At 39.4% G+C, this 14,886-nt stretch overlaps 1 protein-coding gene across 4 annotated transcripts in view; it reads left to right on the top strand.

The window, feature by feature from the left end:
- Positions 1 to 14,886, top strand: part of KIAA1549 (KIAA1549 ortholog) — a 179,165-nt gene that overhangs the window by 61,804 nt on the left and 102,475 nt on the right. The gene's annotated exons all lie outside the window — the stretch shown is intronic.

Genomic DNA, 14,886 nt, shown 5'->3' with positions numbered 1-14,886 from the left:
GTGCTATTCAACATCTTTATCAATGACTTGGAGGACAAAATTGGGGGCATACTTATCAAATTTGCAGATGACACCAAATTAGGAAGAGTAGCTAATACCTTAGAGAACCGGATCAAAATTCAAAATGACCTGAACAGACCAGAAAGCTGGGCCACAGCTAACAAAATGAATTTCAACATGGAGAAATGCAAGGTACTGCACTTAGGATGGAAAAATGAAATGAACAGATATAGGATGGGTGACACCTGGCTGAATGAGACTATGTGTGAAAAGGATCTGAGAGTTCAAGTAGACAACAAATTGAACATGAGTCAACAATGTGATGCGGCAGCTAACCAGGCCAATGCGATTCTAGGCTGCATCAATAGAAGTATAGTGTCTAGATCAAGGGAAGTAATAGTGCCACTGTATTCTGCTTTGGTCAGGCCCCACCTGGAATATTGTGTCCAGTTCTGGGCACCACAATTCAAAAAGGACATTGAGAAACTGGAGCCATGTGTCCAAAGGAGGGCGACTAAAATGGTGAAAGGTCTGGAAACCATGCCCTATGAGGAACGACTTAGGGAGCTGGGGATGTTTAGCCTGGAGAAGAGAAGGTTAAGAGGTGATATGATAGCCCTGTTTAAATATTTGAAGGGATGTCATATTGAGGAGGGAGCTGACTCCAGGACTAGGTCCTGGAGCAATGGATGCAAGCTACAGGAAAAGAGATTCCACCTCAACATTAGGAAGAACTTCCTTACAGTAAGGGCTGTTCGACAGTGGAACAAACTGCCTCAGAGTGTAGTGGAGTCTCCTTCCTTAGAGGTCTTCAAACGGAGGCTAGATGGCCATCTTTCGGGGATGCTTTGATTGTGATTTCCTGCATGGCACAATGGGGTTGGACTGGATGGCCCTTGCAGTCTCTTCCAACTCTACCATTCTATGATTCTATGAGTTTCTAATGGTGTAATTTAGTAATATTTCTGAAACTTTAAAGATCAGAAATATTACTAAATTACACCATGTTCATCATTTGCTACTTTGCTAGTTCTCATGATTAAGTTTTGTTGTACAGATGTGGTCCTCCAGTTGGTGTTGAACCTCCACTCCTTTCATCCTTGCGCATTAGCCATCCTGCCTCAGGCTGATGGTGGATGGAATCTGATGACATCTTGAGGACTGTAGTTCTCCCTCCTCTACCTAATCCCAGACATTCAAGTATCCTCAAGCTTAGGTTTTAAATTTAAATGTGGAAAACATGGCTACATGCGGAGTTTGGAAAAGTGAGGGTTTTGGACTGATCATGCTAGCTGGGACGTTCTGGGGCTTGTATTTTAAAGTTTGTTGTGCAATGAAAAGAACAGGTTGTGCTCCTGGGCCATTCACATTGTGTAGGAAGAAAAGGGAAAGCTCCTAATATGTAACTGATGCAAATTAAGCAAGTTTGTATAATTCTCATTTTACATTATTTATTCTCAATTGTCTAGTATTGGGTAAAGGCCAAAAAAATCTGTGAAGGGTTTTGCAGGTATACTCTCTGTTCTTTTCTTCTGAAATGTCTGCTGGTGTTGCCTGTACATTTTCTAGCAGAGTTTGGAAAAATTAACTTTTGGGGCTACAGTTCTCAGCAATTATGGAAGATGAAACTCTAGAAACTGTAGTCCCACACTCTCAGAAAAGAAAGAACATAAACTCAGAAGTTCTCCTTTCAAATATACTTTTATAGCTATCAGGGCAGGAAGATTTATTGTATTCACATGGAAAGTAAAATGGCCAGAATGATGAATTCTGTAGCTAGTATCATATTCTGCATTTTGCCTATTCCTGCATAATTCAATTCTTGTCTGTGAGTAGTTCACTGTATGTGGAATGGTTGGAAACTTAAAATAAAAATAACAGTCAGTATTGCAGATAAATTTACTTATACTGATTAGCTTACAGAGAACTTTCTTTTCAGCAGCTGGTCTGGACAGCTACCTACATAGAAGTAATTGTTGTTTGCTCCAGATAAATGGATTATAGCCTATGACAGAACTCATTTGTACCATCTGGAATATTCATGATACTTGCCTTGTTTCTGTTTAAGAGATACTACACAAACCTGTTAGGAAATGCTTTACATAACTGCAAAATGCTACAAAGAAATAATGTTTTAGGAATTTTATCAGAGCCTTTGGATGCTGAGTACATTATTGTGCATGTTTTATTTGAAAGGTCTGTCTGGTCAGTGTCAAGAGTATTAATAGCCCATTGACCTTCTTGTTCTAAAAACATAATACAGTACCTGTTTCCATACAATGAGGGGGAAAGTAATCTCAAAAATTCATGAAAAATCACTAAGAAAAATACATGTTGTTGTTGTTATAATATTTCTGCTCCACCTCTCTCCCAAAATGAGAACTCAAGGTGGCTTACAGCTTGAAAACAATACAGATAAAAACATATCCAAAAAGTTGAAATTAAAATGGGGTTAACCTATTGACTATATTAAAATGATTTTAACTAAACTTGAAAAGATAGAATATCATTACAGGATATCAGCTTTTTTAGCACAACAATGTGAATAATCTCATTCATGCATTCTGGTTTTATTGTTCACATTGGGACCACAGCTCTGCGAGTTGTTGTTCATATCTGCCAGCACACGGATAAAGGTGGAGTTGATGATGCACATGTATTCAAAATACATTCAAAGCATGCAGAGTTTTATCCCGGTTTATTATAGGTCTATTTACATCTGTTATTCACACAGCTGATGATACAAATCTTTTAAAAAAACTTGGGGAAATACCTGAGATTGATATTCTGGGTTATGTGGCTTCTCTGGCAGCCCCCCCACCATCCTAATTGGATGCATTCAAAATGCATGTGAACAAAAAAGATTCAATTCAGATTCTACCTGGATTACTTTCACCATCTGGATAATCCTGGTTTGGGGTTTGAATATATGGTATATATTCTATGAAACTACGGTAGACCAGAAGTCAAATGTAATAAAGCAACTTCTGAGCTTTTGAGCACATTACTACTACTACTACTACTACTACTAAGCTTTATTTATAGAGTGCTGTAAATTAATACAGTGCTGTACATACACTCAGGTAAAAATTGAATAAAATAAAATAAATCTGCCTATGGCATATATTCTACAAAAACAATTTAACATAATACATATTAATATATATTAACATTAAATAATAACATATAGCACACAACAAATAAAAAATAAACTTACAATAACAATCAAGTGATGTCTGTGAATGCTACCCTGAACAGTATTGTCTTTAACTCGGCTTTAAAGCTTGGTAAAGAGGTGATGAACTGTGTTCGGGAGGGAAAGAGGTTCCAGGAGTGAGGAGCGGCCAGTGAAAAGGGGTGAATCCGGGCTGGAGAAGAGGAAATTCTTGGTTGGGACAACCGTCTTTGATTCCCAGAATGGAGGGAGCAAAGGGGAAGGCAAGTGGAAAGAAGCTCTGATAAATAAGGAGCAACCAGCCTATGCAGAGCTTTAAAAGTCACCAATAGCCATTTGTAACGAATATGGAAAGGGAGGGGGAGCCAATAGAGGGATGACAATAAAGGAGAAATATAGTCAAAGCGGTGAGCAGAACTGATGATGCATGCAACTGAATGCTGGACAGAAATTAAAGGATGGAGATGAGAAAGAGGAAGCCTCAACAGAAAGACTACTAAGGCATGGATTAGGATCTTCACAGTGGAGGCTGAAAGAAACGGGCGGATTTTAGCAATAGAATAAAGAAAGAATCTACATGCCTTGGCTGTAGCCTGAATCTGGGGGCTGCAATGGGGTATAGAAATACTTTACATCGAACTCTTCTGCTTTTGTATCTGGTTTCAGATTTACAGTTGGAATGGAGATTTTCTTTTTGACAGAAACCAACACATCAAACTGATGCCTTCTGGTAAATGAGATTTGTACTAGTGATCAAATCAGTAACCTGTCCAAGCTCTAGATCTGACTGTCAACCAATAGGTTTCTAACCATCAATCTCTGGACAGGCATGACTATGAAGAAAGTTTTTATTATTTTGGAAGGAACTGCCTTCATTGACAGTCTGTATCTTGGAAATGTGGTTGTTGGCCTTTAGAGCAAAGTTTGGTTCCATGCTGAGTCATTTGGACAGCCTCCATCCCACTCTGATGATCTGTCTCAAGGTTGAAGAGTCTTACCTAATTATTCAGCCAGACAATGTTGTGATATTTCATGAAGGTGCAGGGCATTATAAGGGGTCATATTCCTGTTTATTCTTCTAGTACGTAAGACTGGTATCAGTTGTTCTGAAACCTGCAGTGTGACCCAGAAATGTAAAACTGAAGCATACCACTATTATTCAGATGTTTCTAGCAGTATAGTAATATTGCAAAAAGAAATATATATTTTTATTGGTCTCATGGATGGCTAGCTGAATCATTCCATTACTTCACTTTGCATTTTTGTGGTCATTGTAGTTTATTTTTGGTTCAGGCTGCCAAAAATTCCATCAAAACATAAGTTACGTTAAAAATGATGCTTATAACTACAGTAAAATAAAATTCTGGGTATTTTAGAGCAGATTTTCTATGTTTTTAAATGTCATGTATCTTTTGTCTTGTGCAGTGTTTGTCCTGTGCATCTTTTTCATCAATAACTACCGTATTATGTATATTTTGTAATAATTTTGAATAATAGAAAATTAAAACAAACTTACTCCTTTGAATTAGTGAGGTCTGCATCCCTCTTAAAATCATGTTGTAAAACCACAATGGATTGCACAATCATCTCTAAGACAATTATATGGTTTAAATTAGCATTGTATAAATTAGCATCCTTTGTACTTCTAAAGGATTTTTCTTCAAAAATATGTTATGAATTTACTAGAATTGCTTTCTATTGTCTGTTATTGGAGGCTCTTTAGACATTCCATTGCCTTTAGACATAGATTTCTGTTTGTATTCCTTTTGGTTATGTGACTCTGGTAACTTTAGCTACTTTCCTGGCAGACTACATCAAATGTCTGCACCACAAAAACAACGTTTGTCTCTTTTTAATGTAAACTGTAAGCCCTAGTTTTTCCCCTCGGACTCCAGAAGCGAAGGGAAGCACATTCTGGCTCCATCTGTCAGCCACAAGGCTAAAGGCCACTAATACCTCCCAGAAACAATATTATGGCATCTAGAAAACCAGAGTAGCTCCATTCATCATATGGAGAAGAAGCTGCTTGCTTTCTTCTTGCTTTGCTTAGCTACAGCGCTGAAGGACAGCACATTCTAGCTGTATTGATCAAGTGAGAGAAGCAAAGCAAAGGACAAGATCAGATTAAAGTGTGGTATTTCTGTCCCATGTAGATTTTATTATTGTATGCTGACTTGAGATCTTTAGACAGAGGGAAGGGTAGAACTATTTTAATAAATATTTTAATTAATAAATAATAAATATCTTCTATGAACCTGGATTTTTCTCTCTCACACTCTGTCTCTCTCTCATTAGATGATATGAAACCACTGACAGCATTCTGAAACCTTTTTTTAATGTTGACTGTGTGACTTTACTATGATTATGCGATTTGAGAATTGAAGGGTCTTTATTGGTGTTTTTGCTTTTGTCACTGATTTCAACCATATAAAATGTAGTACTTGGCCCTGATCAACTCAGAGATTTGCTAGTCCATGACTGGGTAAGAGGAGAACCCCCTCCCCCCCAAAATCCTTATAGATTAAGGAAAAGGGATGTGATGAGATCAAGACATATTGGACAGTTGCACTGAGAGTGATTGCATTGATTCAGTTACACTGGGATGTGTTACAAAGGAGTCAGAATATGGATTGCAAATTATTTAAAGTCAGAACATTGTCTATTTGAACCAGGGGCATAGTTACCGAAACAATCCCCAAAGGCTGAACATATAAACAAACAAATGAAGGGCTGAAACAGGTTTGATATGGGAGATATGTGATTAGAATCCCCCCCCTTTTTTTTTTTTTTAATAAAAAGACACTTTTAATTTAAAAGCAGCTATGGTTGGGTGTCAGATGCAGAGGTTTAATTTTTTAAAATCAAAGCAGCAGTGCTGGGGAAGGGCTGTTTTTAACTCCTTCCTTCTGGACTCGGGTTGGCATATTCCAGTCCCTCATATCTGGGCATCAAGTTTGGATGTTATTCCAATTATTATAATTATGTATATTATTATTTTGCATTCTTATTATGCAAGTTGAGCACATTAATCATTGCACTTTTCTACCATTAGGTTTCAGTCTCAGTACCAGTACCAAGAAACAAAGGTTAACCATGCTGCCTAGCCATAGGCTCAAACAGCCAACACAATCACCACACAATACAAGGCCATCTCTCCTTGCCTCCTTTTCTTTCCTGCCTTCTGGGACTGTCAGGGGAAGGGTGGGAAGGAATAAGATGGCAACGCTATGCCTGTGCAATACTAACCAGAACCTGCAGTTTGGGGTTAAGCTCCCACTAGTGCCAGTCTTGTTGCATAGTTTCCTGCTTCATCGCCACTGCCACATTTTAAACTTCCCATTGGCCTGTGATGGTGGAGAAATTCGAGATTTAATGCTTCAACTGGCCCAGTCAGCTGGGACATTTTTTAGTCCCTTCAATCCAGGGTTTTCCAGGACAAATGGCAACCCTATTCTGGACTGTTTTTTTCAGCCAAAATTACACTGAACAGACCCTATTGATTTTGCTAACTCTCTCTCTCTCTCTCTCTCTCTCTCTCTCTCTCTCTCTCTGTGTGTGTGTGTGTGTGTGTGTGTGTGTGGGTGTGGGTGGAGACAACAAGCTTGTGTTGGTTATGGCGTATAAAGCCCTATAGACCTGGGTTCTGAGATCTTCTCTCACGCCCACCACCATTACAAGCCCGCTTCTTAGTGGTTTTTCCTAGACTCTGAAACCCTTCCCAGGGAGGCCAAAATGGCCCCCTCCTTGTCCTTCTGTCGGCAGGCTAAGACATTTTTATTCAGACAAGTTTTTAAAACAGAATGTCGTTAAAGACTGGGCTGGATGTTGTACTGATTTAACTGTACTGTTTGTAAGAGCTTTTTTTTAAACTGCATTTTATTCTTTTAGTGAGAGATGTGTTTTAATATTCTAATAGTTTAATTCTATTTTAATGTTCATTCTGTAGTATATTAATTGTATTGTTTTTTTTAAATTGTAAGCTGCTTTGGGTACTATTTTTTGCGGGGAGGGGGGCAGGAAATAATAATAATAATAATAATAATAATAATAATAATAATAATAATAATGGTGGTGATTTGCTTCCACCTGCTTCCATAGCCAGTAGCAGGCTTGGAATGGAAGGACATTTGTTTCAGCTCAAATGCTTGTGTGTGTTTTACTGATCAATACTTCTTACTGTGTTCAGTGAGGCTTACTGCCAGGAAACAGGTTGTGGGTTTGCAGCATCACTCTTCTCCTGCATACTTATAATATACTCTTGTTTTTTCAGAGAGAAAAAAACATTCTCAAATGCTTCCAAGCAGGTGACAGCCACCTGTTCTTGGAGCTTTTCCACTTGTGTCAGTGAATGTTTGCTGTATCTGTTTTGGCAGAACTAGGACATACAATTTTCAGGCTAAGGGCAAGTGTAAGTAATGTACTATTAACAATTTTCGGCAAGGGAGCTTAGCTTAATTTGTATCAAAACTGCAGAGGGAATTTAACAATGTCACACAGTTTTCTTTTGAAACCATGCAAGAGGCCCCTTTTTTGTTTTCTTTCCTTAATGAAAGCATTTAGATGAGAAAAGGCTTGGCATCATCTGATATGGTATCTAGGTCTTCTTGGTGGTAACTGCATACTAAGCAGTTCTCTTTTTCCACTGGTTACTAGCTACTTTTTAATGCACTTTATAGCTTCTGGTACTTATATTCTTAGCTTTGTTAATTATTGCATTTTATTGTCTGCATCTCTGCTCAGCCATAGAAACCCACTGGATGACCTTAGGAAAATCACACTCTCTCAGCCTCAGAGGGAGGCAAGGGCAGACCTCCACTGAATAAATCTTGTCAAGAAAACGCTGCGATAGGTTCACCTTAGGGTCACCATAGGTCAGAAATGACTTGAAAGCATGCAAAAACAGTAATAAAGATTAAACTTCTTTTGTGGACTCACACTGATCCCTGTAATACTGATTGATCCTTTGATAATCAATAATGCAAATAATAAAAGAAAAGAGGATGACACCCTATCTTATAACCCATCCTTTCATAAGAAAAAAAAAGTATTTTATGTCACTGTTCTCTATATATTTCTTCCGTCTTCATTTCTCATGGCTGATAAAGTCAAGAATGCCTAGAACTGATCAGGGAGTGGCAAATAGATAATAATAATAATAATAATAATAATAATAATAATAATAATAATAATAACAACAACAACAACAACAATAAAAATTATTTATATCCCGCCCCTTTGAGGTCAATCGGGGCGGCTAACAGCAATAAAATACAATACATTATACATCAAAATTCCCTCCCCCCCTTAAAAATTATTAAACATAAAAACTGCCTTATGTTTATGTATCGCACCCAGGTTTTTGCTTCTATATGCCTTTATGTGGAACTCCTTTTTTCCTCTTGAACTCATCCCCAAGAATGTCTGTAGTATAGTCAGAGTTTGAAAAAGTTACTTTTGGGGATTATTTTTCCCAGAATTTTCACAGCCAGTATGGCAACTGGTATTCCAGTTCAATTCTCTCTCTCTCTCTCTCTGATTGATATGTTGTCTGTGTCTGGTTTCCTCTTCCTTCATGACACATACATTACTCACTGGTGAAACTAATCCAACACAAGGGCAGTATAAGACAAGCAGTTGTGTCCTATGCATTCTACTTCCAGATATTTCCTTTTAGCAGATTACTAACAAATAATGATGGAACTATATATTATTGTATTGGTTCTGTTGCTTTTAGATAACCTTGGTTGCCAATAAACAGTGTCTATTTCAGCACTTAGTTCTTAATTATGAAAATTTGGTAGCTTGGATGACTTTAGGTTCACCATTAGTCTACATGTATGTTTTGTTGTCAGACATGTTACTTAACTTTTGCAGGATGTTTTTCATATTGTAGCTGACCGGGGAACGGTTGGGGTGCCCATCACCCGTAACTCCATAAAGAACCCCTTACTAGATGGATACCATGGCCACCGACCACACCACACAAGGCTCGGGGGAAGAGCATGGGAGGAGAGTAATGGAAAAGGAAACAGGAAAGGGCAGGCTGATATCAGGAGTTTAAAGAGGGTGAAACCATGGCAAGGGGAGGGGGGACCCAACACTGGAGGTTGAGATGGATAGAGGACAGATGAGATGAAGATCAGAAACAACAGGGAGGGTAGGAAGGGAGAGGTGGACGGGGCCAGGCTGGCAGGGACAGGGGAAGGTGAAGCTGCAGCCAGTAAGAGGGAAAGCCCAGGAGTCTGGCATCTGGCAGGAGAAGACCAGAGACAGAAGAGGAAGGGAGCTGGTAGGAAGCAGCCAGCTTTCAGGACAAGGAAAAAGATGGACAGTCTCTGCTACAAGCTGGTTGGACAGGGAGAACAGAGAGGGGGAGGAGGAAAATAATGGAGGCTTTGTGGGGGGCTCAGAGGAGAACCATTAGCAGGTCTGGTGGGATGGACCTGGCCCCAAGGGAGATGGTGGTGCAGAACTTGTAGGGGAATTTGACCATCAGGTGGTCATGTGGGAAAGGGTTCAGAGGTAATAAGAAAGCAGATTAGGAATGGTTAGAGAAGGACAGAGACGCGAGGGGGCGAGGTAGTTCCCCTTGAGATAGATTCTGGGCAAAGGGGTCTTCATAGTTTTCTGTTTGTTGATAACCCTGCAAGGAAGGGGATGGTTCTGTTTTTTCACAGACTACTGTATGTCCAGGGTTGACTGGTTGCCAGGACATGGAGGACAAAAAAAGCACATTATTTCTGCATTATCATGCCTCTGTGGTTCACAGTCGTGATAAGTTTTAGATTTCTTGAAAACATACATGGGTATGATTTCTATGAGAAAATTGTTTGATAAATAGTTAAAGGTTTCTAAAGGTCAATATAAATGATGCTTTGTGCAAATGTAACATAAAGGTTGTTATATTCTGCTTAGATATCAGAACTTAGCAGCTGATTCTTGGCTGCCAGTGTTCAGGATAGGAAATGTGATTTGAGGCATACACATTGTTAACGGGACTATTTAGTGGCCTTTTCCATTTTGCCTTCAAGCCTGTTCTCTGACTCATGCAGTCTTAATTGTCTTGATGATGTGGATTACATTATACTCGGTGCTTATGAGTAATATCCCTGTGCTTTCTTGTGAATTACATTATATTCTGTGTTTATGAGTAATATCCCTGAACAGTGGATTTCCCCTATGTGTAACAGGCAGAATTAATTTTCTAAGATGTAATTTCTAGTCCTCATCCTTGGGTTCTCTGTCCTTTCACATATAGCATGTATTTAAATAAATAAATAGTGGAGGCCTTGCTGCTTTAGTAATTTTCCCTGCATTTTCATCTTTGATATGGACAGGATCTCACTTTTGATTGTTGCACTCATCCTAAAAGGGATGGTACTTCTGTTACATCTCAGCCACCTCTCTTGGTGGCTTGTCAGGGTTATATTTACACTGCTGTAATGTGCAAGGAAGGGCTTGCCCAGACCTTATCTTAGTGCACATTGCTAAAATTATGATTACGTCTGGTTGTCAATGCTGGACAGTGAAAATCAACTCTTTTGAAATACAGAGTTCTGTGGTGCCCTGTCTCTAGTGAACTCAATAACCAGGCTTCATGGATGAACCAGAAAGAGTTTAAGGCAGCAAGTTAGAAGAGAAAGCCATTTTTTGCCAGAACTGGCTCAAATATTCAGTTATAATCCTATAACCTCTTCATGTCTATACCCCTTCAGTCTCTTGCATTCCTTCCCAGGATAAATGGTGCTGGAGGCCCGTTGTAACAGTCAGCATATTTCTCTTTCCCACCATTAGGTTCGACACCTGTTCACAACATCAATGCAAGCTTTAAAACTGAAACTACTTCTAATTAATAACAAGCTAAACATAAAATTAATCCAAGGCAAAGGAAACTTTAAAAAGAAACAACAACCATCAACATAAAATAATAAATCCATGGGAGAGGGAACCTGCCTAAAAGGACCCTGAAGAGTTCTGAGAATACTGTGGACTGCTAAAAAGACCAATGGGCCTGAACACTCTCTAGAAGCAAAGATGACTAATGGTTGTCATATTTTGGCCACATCATGAAAAGAAAGGTCTACTAGAAAAGACTGTAATACTTGGTAAAGTTGAGGGCAATAGGAAAAGAGAAGGAATGCATTCCAGATGGATAAATTCAACCAGAAGAACTGGAGCCATGAATCTACAGTAGCTGAGCAGGGCAGTTGAGGACAGAGTAACTTGGAGGTCTCTCATTCATAGGGTCAGCATTGGTTGAACTCAACTTGAAGGCAGTTAGCAACAACAGCTCCATTTGCCAGATATGTTGCAATTGTCACCATCTCTAGATAACTGTAGTATACTTTGGGGTGGCAGCTTCAGAGCATCTGTAGGCCAATTTTCCACCCCCAGGACCATTCAAACAAACAAACAAATAAATAAGTAAAACCAGAAATCAAGATCAAGACCAGAGGGATATCTCCACTCTTTTCTGACTTACTAGTTTGACTTCTTTTCAGGTCAAAATTGCTTCACCTGGATGCTTCCAGCAGTGGAAAACTGACTTTTGGGGGAGAGGTCATCCATGGGGCACAATGCCTTTTTGGGATACTATAGGCTGCCCCCCCCCAAAAAAACCCACATCTTGGGGACACATGAGACCCATGGATCTAATTTTCTCCAGCCCAGTTTGTGTGTGTATGTTCTTTTAAGTCGACTGTTACTATATGGTGACACCATGAATTTCATAGGGTTTTCTCAGGTAAGAAATACTCAGGGGTGGTTTTACCATTTTTTTCCTTTCACATATAACCTACATCACCTGGTAGCCCTTGTTGGTCTCTCATTTAAGTACTAACCAGAGCTGACCCTGCTTAGCTTCCAGATCAGATGAGATCTGATGTCTTTAGGGTATTTAGGCTTATACTTTCTCTTTTTATCAAATACTATACTTGGAGATCTAGAGATGAGCTTTGGATGAGTTGTCCTGCATGTCATTTTCATCTGTTTCTTCTTCCAGCTTAGTGAGCTCACATGCCTTATTTCTTTGGAGCGCTGCACACAGGACGTACAGAGAAGAAAACAATATTTGTTCTTTGAATGGATGTTCTGTGCAGTCTTCCCATTATTCCCTCATTAAGAGACTCCCCAACGAGCTGTGTTCTTGAGTTTTCAGGGTATTTAGGTCATACTCTCTGCAGTGGTAACCAACTGAGTCACTATATTTGCACTAACTATGCAGTGTTAAGGATGGAGCCACTTGGTCATAGCATATATGTTTTGGATTTAGAAAATCTTAGGCTCAGTCTTAGTTATTTCTAGACGGGGCTGGGAAACCTGCTACGTGAAAACCTGGAGAGTCAGTGTCAGTCAGCATTGACTGTACTAGGCGAGATAGGCCAGTGGTCTTCTAACTTACCAGTTTCCTATGTTCCTAAGGGACATAGTGCTTCTAATAATCCAGGGTTGCCACTAGATTCTACCTGTGGTTTGACTCTTGTGTTCCCATGTGCAACTCTGCAGCAAATAGTGACTCAAAGTACAGTTGTTACAATGTTTAAAACACACACACACACTTGTTTTCTATATCCACTTACACTCTTCCCTCCACAATTTCTGGAGTTAGGGGCACAGGACCCCGTGAATGTGTAAAAACCACAAATAACAAAAATACTTTGTTTTTACTGAGAGAACATCTCTCTAGGAATCTCTAGGTCCTACAGTGCAATTCTATGGTCAACGTCTGCCAGACATTGACCATAGAATTGCGCTGGAGAAGCTATAAATGTCTAGTGGAGTGTTTTCTCTAGAAATTTCTGGGTCCTTCAGTGAGACTTTTCATTAAAGTTGACCATAGAGATGTGCTGGAGAACCTAGATATTCCTGGAGAGAGAATATTAATAAAATCTGTGAATAATCAAATCCACAAAAGTCAAAGCCACAAATGTGAAGGAATGAGTGTAGTAATATTAAACTCTCCTTGAGAATCAGTTTGATCTTAAATCAGTTTTGTAAGCATTCATATTGCCCTCAAATGAATATGTACATTGTTTTTCCCTCATGGAGGAATCAGCTGTTTATTCTGCCAAGGAAACAATAATTTTATGCTTTGAGAAATTGCAGCTCCATTGTATTCTGAAATACACTATTTCCAGTTGCAGTTCCCTGAACACTTTCAGAAAAGGGATGCTGTAGAACACATATACCATCTATACCAGCACTTCTTAATCTGTGGTCCATGTATCACTGGGGGCCTGCAGTGTCCTCACTGGGACACATGTGCTGGATGAAATTCTTGGGGATCCATGGCAACAAAATATATTTCAAGGTGGTCTCTGGTTAAAAAAAAGGTTAAGAACCACTGATCTATGCTTTTTTACCCTCTATATATCCTTTGCATAAGCTTTGAACTTGATATGCAGGTGTAATACCCTAGGTTTGACATGTAAGAGTTAAATCCTCACTACAGGCAGATGTTTAGGTACAGACATTCAGACTGCTAGTATTTGAAGATCTGTCTTTCATAAATCCTAATGGCAACTCATCTTACTGCTATCGGAGGCTATAGAAAGTGGGTTTTTAATGACATGGATTTAAAGGTACTGTAATAACTTTAGCTGTACAGGAAGCCTAGGCTTTAGCGATTTTGAGTCCATTATAAGTACCTCAAAATGTCATTATCAGGAATTCTCAAATCACCTCATAGTGCATCTTCCTACATAAAGGGGAAAATTTGTCAGATACTCCCAAGTAAGATGGTTTTCTGTATCATAGGAAAGTTGGGAAAATAATAAGTATGAGTGCCCCATCTCTCTGTCCATTCCTGGATGGCATTATGCCAAGAAAAAAAAGGCCCACAATCCATCCATCACTGCCTCCATTATTGAAGGACTCATCTCTAATTTTGGCTTGAGGAAATAGCTATTAAGCCTTTCAGACTGCCCCATGAGCTGTATGTGAAATGGCTGAACTCTTTCTCAGTTTCCTATACACGAGCATCTACTATGAAAATGTATGCCACCTTATGCTGAGCCAGAGCTCTTGAGCTAAGCTGTGAAGAGCATCGTGCATTTTAGTTCAGCTGTCAAAAGTGTATTGTTTGTTTAAACCAGGGATAAGGAACTGTGCCCTCCAGTTATATTTGGATAGCAACTACAATATTCTCTCACCATTGGTCATGTTGGGTAGGTTTGATGGGGATTGTTACCCAAACAACAATACCACCCACCCACCCTGCCGAGGACTATGGTTGTCCAACCCTGGTTTAAGATGTTGTGGGCATGATCCAGATTAAGTTAGATGTTTATAGGTCATACTGAAATAAATGGAGCCTAGGCTGAGTCAGGAATGGGTAACATAAGGCTATTTAGATATTGTGGGTCTGCCATTATCCCTAGACAGGTTACACAATGGTAAGGTGTCATGGCAGTGCTCAACTGATATTGGTAAAATGAAGTCCATCAGTACCCAAAAGGTCAAACATTTTGTTGTTGTTATGTGCCTTCAAGGCATTTCCATCTTATGGAGACTTATCATTGGCAAGATTTTTTTCAGAAGAGGCTTGCCATTGGCTTCCCCTGAGGCTGAGAGCATGTCATTTACCGAAGGTCACCCAGTGGGTTTCATGGCTAAGTGGAAGTTTGACAGAGTTGCAAACATTCCCCATCCCCAAATCAAGTCATGATTTACCCATTGCAGCATTGGTGGTGCATGTCCTGCCTGGACTACCA

The sequence above is a fragment of the Sceloporus undulatus genome, chromosome 5, assembly GCF_019175285.1.
Source record: "Sceloporus undulatus isolate JIND9_A2432 ecotype Alabama chromosome 5, SceUnd_v1.1, whole genome shotgun sequence".
Taxonomy (NCBI): domain Eukaryota; kingdom Metazoa; phylum Chordata; class Lepidosauria; order Squamata; family Phrynosomatidae; genus Sceloporus; species Sceloporus undulatus.
Note: the sequence above shows the minus strand (reverse complement) of the source record. Positions and strands in the feature narration are given on the sequence as shown.